This window comes from Salvelinus sp. IW2-2015, linkage group LG16 (assembly GCF_002910315.2).
Source record: "Salvelinus sp. IW2-2015 linkage group LG16, ASM291031v2, whole genome shotgun sequence".
Classification (NCBI taxonomy): Eukaryota; Metazoa; Chordata; class Actinopteri; order Salmoniformes; family Salmonidae; genus Salvelinus; species Salvelinus sp. IW2-2015.
This window is the reverse complement of record NC_036856.1, coordinates 33,708,523-33,717,973: the sequence shown is the minus strand read 5'-3', so window position 1 is coordinate 33,717,973 and position 9,451 is coordinate 33,708,523.

The window sequence follows — 9,451 nt, the reverse complement described above, 5'->3', positions numbered from 1 at the left end:
AATGTGCTAGAAAGCAAAACAGCTAGCTAGGACTCATTTTGAAATTTGGATTATCTTATTCTTTAAGGCTTTAAAAGTGTTCTTACCCTATGATTGTGAACATCAAAGCAACTGAGAAATGTCCATAGCAGGCATTGTCACCTTAGCTTGCTACATAACTTCTGAATGATAGGAAGCACAAGCACCACCAATCAGTCTACACCACTGCACACACACACACCGTTACTATGACAACCAGCGTAGCCTTGTCAGCAAACGACTGCTGTCTGAACACACATAAATCCGATTTAGTCATTTGTAACTTGCTGTTTGGACYGTCATTAGTCCAAAAAATATTTGAAAAACAAAACTGATTTGAGTATTYAGGCCTGCAGTGTGAACAAGGCTTAAGTCACAGATATCATGAAGTCAGATACTACAGCAGCATATCGAACAGGGTAAAAACTCCATTCCCCACAATGCACTCTTGTAGCCCTCTCCTTATCCTTCAATCAGGTAAATAAAGCCAATCTGTAGAAATCCACTTGTGTGTATTTAGTGCATTAACTCATTAATGACTGTCCTGGCCCAAGGTGCCCGTGGCTTGGGTGTATGCTATGGTCAACCACTATGTCCACAAATTAGCTTTCACAAGAACAGATCAGCATCAAAGCTCCACAACCCCAACTGACCAGGCACTGGTTAGGTCAAGCCTCTGAGTTAGGCTATATTGAATTAAGGTTTTGGTCAAGGACATGGCAATGACATGAGATTATTTGTCTGTTGACCTGGATCTTTACTCCCYTGAAATGAGGCAGGCTATTTTTACAAGCAAGAGAGACGTTGCTATGCAATCTATATGATATGGGAGTTTAAACATAGAATTCCCTGGATTGGATTCAATCCTATGGCTTTCTACCAAAAACCTCAAAGGCTGTTTGTCAACACATGTCAACGTATTCGACTGACAGGGTAAGTGAGGTTCTCAGACTAGGCCTATATTCCAGGAAAACCAGTCTGTGAAATGACAATAGTATACATTTTAAAATATTCTTCAGTTCAGAAACACGCTCCAAAATGGAGAGTTCCCACCAATGTGTGGTTGGGTTCACACAGTGTGCACTGTGGAGGACAGAAGCCAAACTGTATAGACATTTGAAAGCGAGTCAATCGCTTGAGGATTCTCATTATTGTTTCATTCTGCTATAAAATATTGACAGGAACGAGACACTGCTTACAACCCAGGCCTCTTTTGCCTACTCCAACAGGCCTCTCAACTCCATATCACTGGCCTCCCACTGGGAGGTAGGTTTACTGAGACTGAGAACACCCCCGTCATTGTCACCACAGGGAACACAGACTGAACACTGAATTAACCAAAATACACTAAACACAATACATTTTCGATAATACGCCAGATATGATTTTTAGTATACTCCTTCCCTACTGCCCTGGGAAAATAGTTTTTTCTTGAATTAGACTATGGTATAATTTSTTATAATATTTCTTATTTATATAAGATCCCTTTAATTGATAAGCACTCAGCAGCAAGTCTTCAACATTCCAAAAAGGGCAGCATAGTTACATGCCCAAAASGAGAGGAGAGAACACACATACCTGTGGCGGACATGAAGAGCTTGCTGCTTGTCCTGCGCACTTAGCAGAGAAACACTGGTGTCCATTTGGGTGCATAGCAAGCAGAGAAGTCCTTATGTGATCCACATTAAAACCATGTGGGGTAAAAGAGTGCTGTAGAGCATGGTGGTGGGATCCCAACCAACCATCTGGGAGAAATACAATTCAGTTGCTTAAATAAATCTAAACCAGATGCAAACAAATTCAAAAGGAAGTCATGAAGCTACTGCTGTGTGAGTGCCAGAGGGCAAGAGACACAGTGACACAAATACCCCACACAAATACTCTACAAGGGAACAAAGACCTCGCACAGGTAAAGTAAGCTCCCCSTCTCTCATTTCACTTGTTCCACTCTCCATCTCTCAATCACCCTCGATCTACCCATCTCTGTTCCATTAGAGGGAAACTGGAGATGCTGGGTGAGGGKAAGGCCTTATTCTCCATGTGCAGCACCATAGCAACACTGACCCACTGACACAGGTACAGTAGCCAGAAGCTGCATCAGCTGGACATATGTATCATATGTAATGGTGAAGGTCATTTCCATGTAAAAGGAGCCATGAGCACCAACATGTGAAGTTCATAGGAGCATATCAAATGGTGTCAAATGAAATATAAGAGTCTATATTTTGGGGAAATTAAGGCATAGATATGTTTTTCAACCATTTTCCATCCTAAAAATGTGGAAAAAGCAAAGGCTTTGATTTCTGGTCACAGTTAGAAAAGGGTCTTAAAAAACATCTACTAGAAAAAGTCTTGAACAAGTTACCGCCACTATTTTGATGTGATTTTCTGTCCTTGAGAAGAATGCACGTTTAAGTTCCACATCTGAAGAATGACAAAGGCTACTTATACAAATTGTGTGTGTGAATTTCCATGTGGAGTTGATAAACACCAACAAATAGGGAACTGACAGCTGTCAGTGTAGCTAGCATTCTAACCTTATCTATCTAGCTACCTATCCATCTTTCTAACCTTAACATTAMCTAGKTAATGTTATCTGTTGCTTTTTTAACWACACTGTATTCAAAAGATTAGCCAGCTGGCTCTATGGCTGGGTCTGGAGCTGGATTTGTCATAAACATTGATTTAGGGGAGATTATTTTATACTGACTAGCTAAATAAGTGAACATTTACAAATGATCCAATGGATTATGATAATGTTCTGGTAAAAAAAAAAGTGGAGGTGCAAAAATAAATTTGCACACACTATTTTAATTTGCTCCGTGGCTCAGGCAGCCAAGTGGACACAAGGCTGTTTGGCTCATCTCAGTCGCAAAGAGGAATAACTGTGCAGCGTTTTTGGATTTATAAACAATGACATGCTGGTGGGTGGTAACATTAAAATAAAACCCAGCCCTGAAACGAAATGTAGGATGAAAATAATTTGTGTCACATCATAGGAAAAGACACCACATTCACACGGATTTGCAAAAGTGGGCAGTTCGGATTTGTCACTTCAAGCCCAAAATTATTAAGAAATMATTGACAACCTTGATAAAGGTCTATTCCACATTGGTTCAACGTAATTTGCCCAGTGGGCAATGACTGTATAAAATACATAATTCTATATTGTATGCTCAAAAAACMTGGAAAATTATATTATTTTATACTAATATTTGCTCAGAGAAAGAGATTGTTTAAAAAATAWAWAAAAATCTCTCAAAAAGTTAGTGGTCAAAAATATTAACACCCCTAAAAAAGTGTATAAATAAAGTAGTCAAAAGTTTAGTATTTGGTCCCATATTCCTAGCACAAAATGACTATATTAAGCTTGTGACTCTACGTTATGTTTCAGATTATTTTTTGCCCAATAGAAATTAATGATAAATAATGTATTGCCATTTTGTAGTCACTTTTATGATAAGAATATAATGTTTCTAAACACCTCTACAWTAAATGTGGATGCTACTATGAATACAGATAATCCTGAATTAATCGTGAATAATGATGAGTGAGAAAGTTACAGAGGGTCAAAGATCACACCCTCAAGACATGCTAATGTCTCACCATTACCAATAACATGGGAGATTAGCATGCCTTGGGMGTATGATCCTTGACCCTCTGTAAAGCATGAAACACACAGAGAATCTCACTGCAGTAGGTACTTATCACAGTGGGAGGCTGTTCTTTCTCTTGCTAGAACAAAAGCGGTACTTGCTGCGTGCTGACCCTGGTAGTGATGATTCTTCTTGTAGAATTGCGATGCTTGTCACTGGCCAACAACTTGACTATGAGCCAATCAGAATGCACAAACCCCTATCTGGGGGAGCAAACAAAAAAAAGTGGCAACAAATCGGGCATTTTCTCTGTACATCCATGGATGAGCCAGTCACACTTCATATGCAATGTAGGCTATGGGATGGTAGCTAGCTAGGTGTACAAACGCAATGKACACAACACTAAACACTTCCTCCAAGCTAGTGAACAACTGTAGCTAGTATTGACATAATTCAATCACAATGGATTAGCTAGTTTCCATGAAACAGCTGCCAAGTCAGTGCAGTGTCCTTAGCTTGCTAGCTACAGTATGTTTTGCTAGCTAGCGAATATACTAAACGTGAAACATAAGACGTCTATGATTGGTAGAGATTTGGTCCGGTCAACCAAATTTGTCCGTTTGGGGGAGGAGCTCATTAGAATAATAGCAAAGGTAAAAATCTGTCGTTCTACCCCTAAGCAAGGCAGTTAACTGTTCCCTGGGCACCGAAGACGTGGATGTCGATTAAGGCAGCCCCACGCACCTCTCTTATTCAGAGGGGTTGGGTTAAATGCGGAAGACACAAATGATAGTTCCACTAAGCGCAAACCAGATGGGATTGTGTATCGCTGCAGAATGCTGTGGTAGCCATGTTGGTTAAGTGTGCCTTGAATTCTAAATAAATCACTGACAGTGTCACCAGCAAATCACCCCCACACCATAACACCTCCTCCCCCATGCTTCACGGTTGGAAATACACATGCGGAGACCATGGAAACAAAAATCTCAAATTTGGACTCCAGACCAAAGCACAAATTTCCACTGGTCTAATGTCCATTGCTCATGTTTCTTGGCACAAGCAAGTCTCTTATTTTTATTGGTGTCCTTTAGTAGTGGTTTCTTTGCAGCAATTCGACCATGAAGGCCTTATTCACGCAGTCTCCTCTGAACAGTTGATGTTGAGATGTGTCTGTTACTTGAACTCTGTGAAGCATTTATTTGGGCTGCAATTTCTGAGGCTGGTAACTCTAATGAACTTATCCTCTGCAGGAGAGGTAACTCTGGGTCTTCCATTCCTGTGGCGGTCCTCATGAGAGCCAGTTTCATCATAGCGCTTGATGGTTTTTGCGTCTGCACGTGAAGAAACCTTCAAAGTTCTTGAAATTTTCCGTATTGACTGAGCTTCATGTCTTAAAGTAATGATGGACTGTCGTTTCCCTTTGCTTATTTGAGCTGTTCTTGCCATAATATGGACTTGGTATTTTACCAAATAGGGCTATCTTCTGTATACCACCCCTACCTTGTCACAACACAACTGACTGGCTTAAACACATTAAGGAAAGAAATTCCACAAATGAACTTTTAAGAAGGCACACCTGTTAATTGAAATGCATTCCAGGTGACTACCTAATGAAGCTGGTTGAGAGAATGCCAAGAGTGTGCAAAGCTGTCATCAAGGCAAAGGGTGGTTACCTTGAAGAATCTCAAATATAAAATACATTTTGATTTGTTTAACACTTTTTTGGTTACTACGTGATTCCATATGTGTTATTTCATAGTTTTGATGTCTTCACTATTGTTCTACAATGTAGAAAATAGTAAAAATAAAGAAAAATCCTTGAATGAGTAGGTGTGTCCAAACTTTGACTGGAACTGTATGTGTTTGTACTTGAGCATTTATGTCAATCTTAGGAAATGCACACCTTCTTCCCAGCCTTCCCATATTCTAGGAAGGTAACACTATTTATGAGAATGTATGAACTGCTTTTGTTTTGTGAATTGACATATTTATTGCATTTGTTAACTATAGAACTGGAAAGTAAATCCAATAAAAATATGTTAAAAGAGTTCAAGTTTCAAATATCAAGCCAACTACACCTATAGGCATATACAGTTGAAGTTGGAAGTTTAAATTCACCTTAGCCAAATACATTTAAACTCAGTTTTTCACAATTCCTGACATTTATTCCTAGTAAAAATTCCCTSTCCTAGGTCAGTGTCACGTTCTGACCTTAGTTCCTTTTTTATGTCTTTATTTTAGTTTGGTCAGAGCGTGAGTTGGGGTGGGCATTCTATGTTGTTTTTCTATGTTTTGTTCTGTTGTTCTATTTCTATGTGTTTGGCCTAGTATGGTTCTCAATCAGAGGCAGGTGTCAGTCGTTGTCTCTGATTGGGAGCCATATTTAGGTAGCCTGTTTTCCTTTGTGTTTTGTGGGTGGTTGTTTTCTGTGTCTGTACCATACGGGACTGATTTTTTTTTTTTTTTTTTTTTTTTTTTTTTTTTTTTTTTTTTTTTTTTTTTTTTTTTTTTTTTTTTTTTTTTTTTTTTTTTTTTTTTTTTTTTTTTTTTTTTTTTTTTTTTTTTTTTTTTTTTTTTTTTTTTTTTTTTTTTTTTTTTTTTCGGTTTTTGTTTGGTCATTCACCGGTGTTATTTTTTGTATTGTTCAGTGTTATATATTAAAATGGACACTTACCACGCTGCACATTGGTCTGATATCTCTTACTCCTCGCCAGAAAAAGAGGAAAGCCGTTACAGTCAGTTAGGATCACCACTTTATTTTAAGAATGTGAAATGTCATAATAGTAGAGAGAATTATTTATTTCAGCTTTTGTTTCTTTCATCACATTCCCAGTGGGTCAGAAGTTTACATACACTCAATTAGTATTTGGTAGCATTGCCTTTAAATTGTCTAACTTGGGTCAAACGTTTCAGGTAGCCTTCCACAAGCTTTCCACAATAAGTTGGGTGAATTTTGCCCATTCCTCCTGACAGAGCTGGTGTAACGGAGTCAGGTTTGTAGGCCTCCTTGCTCGCACACGCTTTTTCAGTTCTGCCACAAAATTTTGGATTGAGGTCAGGGCTTTGTGATGGTCACTCCAATACCTTGACTTTATTGTCCTTAAGCCATTTTGCCACAACTTTGGAAGTATGCTTGGGGTCATTGTCCATTTGGAAGACCCATTTGCGACCAAGCGTTAACTTCCTGACTGATGTCTTGAGATGTTGCTTCATATATCTACATAATTTTTCCATCCTCATGGAGCCATCTATTTTGTGAAGTGCACCAGTCCCTCCTGCAACAAAGCACCCCCACAACATGATGCTGCCACCCCCGTGCTTCACATTTGGGATGGTGTTTTTCAGCTTGCAAGCCTCCCCCTTTTTCCTCCAAACATAATGGTCATTATGGCTGTACAGTTCTATTTTTGTTTCATCAGACCAGAGGACATTTCTCCAAAAAGTACAATCTTTGTCCCCATGTGCAGTTGCAAACTGTAGTGTGGCTTTTTTATGGCGGTTTTGGAGCAGTGGCTTCTTCCTTGCTGAGTGGCTTTCAGGTTATGTCGATATAGGACTCGTTTTATACTGTGGATATAGATACTTTTGTACTTGTTTCCTCCAGCATCTTCACACGGTCCTTTGCTGTTGTTCTGGGATTGATTTGCACTTCTCACACCAAAGTACGTTCATCTCTAGGAGACAGAACGCGTCTCCTTCCTGAGCGGTATGACGGTTGCATGGTCCCATGTTGTTTATACTTGGGTACTATTGTTTGTACAGATGAACGTGGTACCTTCAGGCGTTTGGAAATTGCTCCAAGGATGAACCCGACTGTTTTTTCAGAGGTCTTGGCTGATTTCTTTTGATTTTCCCATGATGTCAAGCAAAGAGGCACTGAGTTTGAAGGAAGGCCTTGAAATACATCCACAGGTACACCTCCAATTGACTCAAATTATGTCAATTAGCCTATCAGAAGCTTCTAAAGCCATGATGGAATTTTCCAAGCTGTTTAAAGGCACAGTCAACTTAGTGTATGTAATCTTCTGACCCACTGGAATTGTGATACAGTGAATTATAAGTGAAATAATCTGTCTGTAAACAATTGTTGGAAAAATTACTTGTGTCATGCACAAAGCAAATGTCTTAACGGACTTGCCAAAACTATAGTTTGTTAACAAGAAATTTGTGGAGTGTTTTAATGACTCCAACCTAACTGTATGTAAACCTCCGACTTCAACTGTACGTTTGGTAAGTAGGCTTCAGGGGTATCTTAGATTTTCATATTGTCATTGCTGGCATAGCACACAAAGGGGACGCTAAAAACGCATGAAAAGCCCATTGGCCTCTATTACCAGAATGCTAACAAGATTAGCACAAAACTAATAGTGAAATCACAGACGCTGTTAGCTAAATGTTAACGTGCGAAAACTAACATAACTAATCGCAAAGACAGGCAAATCCAGCTCATAAAGTTATTCACGCATAGCTAGTGGCTACTGCATGTCATTTTCGGTGAGTGTGGACATTTACGATAAATTGTGCAAATGAACAAAGTTGTGATGCATGCTTTTTTGAAGGAACAGCAGTGTGTACTCAGAGCAGAAGGGAGAAAAAGGGAGGAGAAAAAAAACACTAGTAGGAAGCACAGGGGAAAAAATGGCAACTGTACAGCTAACTCATCCAGAGTACTTTGACTTCTTGCAGAAAGTCATTGTAATATATCTGATGGTAAACATTTAGTAGTGAATTGCATACAAGTGTAACTTCATCACCTCATGTGCGCCTCACAGAGACTCACCAATAGATATAGAATGATAGATATAGAACGCTATGGACTCACCAGCTCCTGCTTTCTCCCAGTTGTGCTGTTTACAAACAAACAAAACACCTGACTGGCTCAACTGTTCTGGGGAACTACGGTAAACTTCATAATGTCAAAGAATATGTCAGGTGAAATGAAGAATGCAATCTGCTTGATCTCCTAACGTATTGCACAAGTTGACTGCAGGTATTCATTTAAAAGTAGCTACAAATATTCAAATGTATTGAAAAACTTCAAGTAAATAGTTGATGTATTGATGATATTGAAAAACCATCCTGTGGCTTTTTCCAAATACCCCGGTATACGGTACACCGCCCAAGCCTATTGAAAAGCACACTAAATCCAATGTTATGGTGGACTAAAGCGTTCCAGTTCCAATTTGAATGTGCTCTCTCAGTAATCTAATGCAGTAACAACATACAGTAAGATTAGGGCCAATATCCTGTGGAGGGTTCAAAGTAATCACAACCCAGGAGGAGACTGCAGACCAGGCAGCGTGTGTAACAGGACAACATTCACAGAGGTCTTCGCAGTAGAGCTGCCTGCCTGCAATTCAGCCTCGATGTTAGTTTGGCCAATTGGAAGGCTTCTCCTTCTCAACCGTGGTTTTAGCCTCTTTTACCTACTTTCAAGACTGATGAGAGACGGAGATTCTGCCCCAGGCCCAGAGAAAGTTAAGGACATTTCTGGATGGATGGGAAAAAAGAGAAGCACAGCGGAGAAAAGCGCTAGAATAGGTGATCTCAGAGCCAGCCAGCAATATGTCAGGACCTGAGAGAAAATGTGGTTTCACTTTTGAGGCTTTGAAATACAATAACATCATGAACATGCTGCAACAAGCTCACCATGCTGGAGTCAGGAAGTGGAACAGAAGGTAAGAGAGCTAACACACTTTAATTGAGATGAGTAAAAAGAGACTCACCCAAATGATGATGAATGAAGAAGATCTCACCGAAGTTCTTATTCACCTATTTATTGCCAAATATCCTGTCCTATTATTCAGACTTTATTTTTCTAAAACACCAAGAGGTGA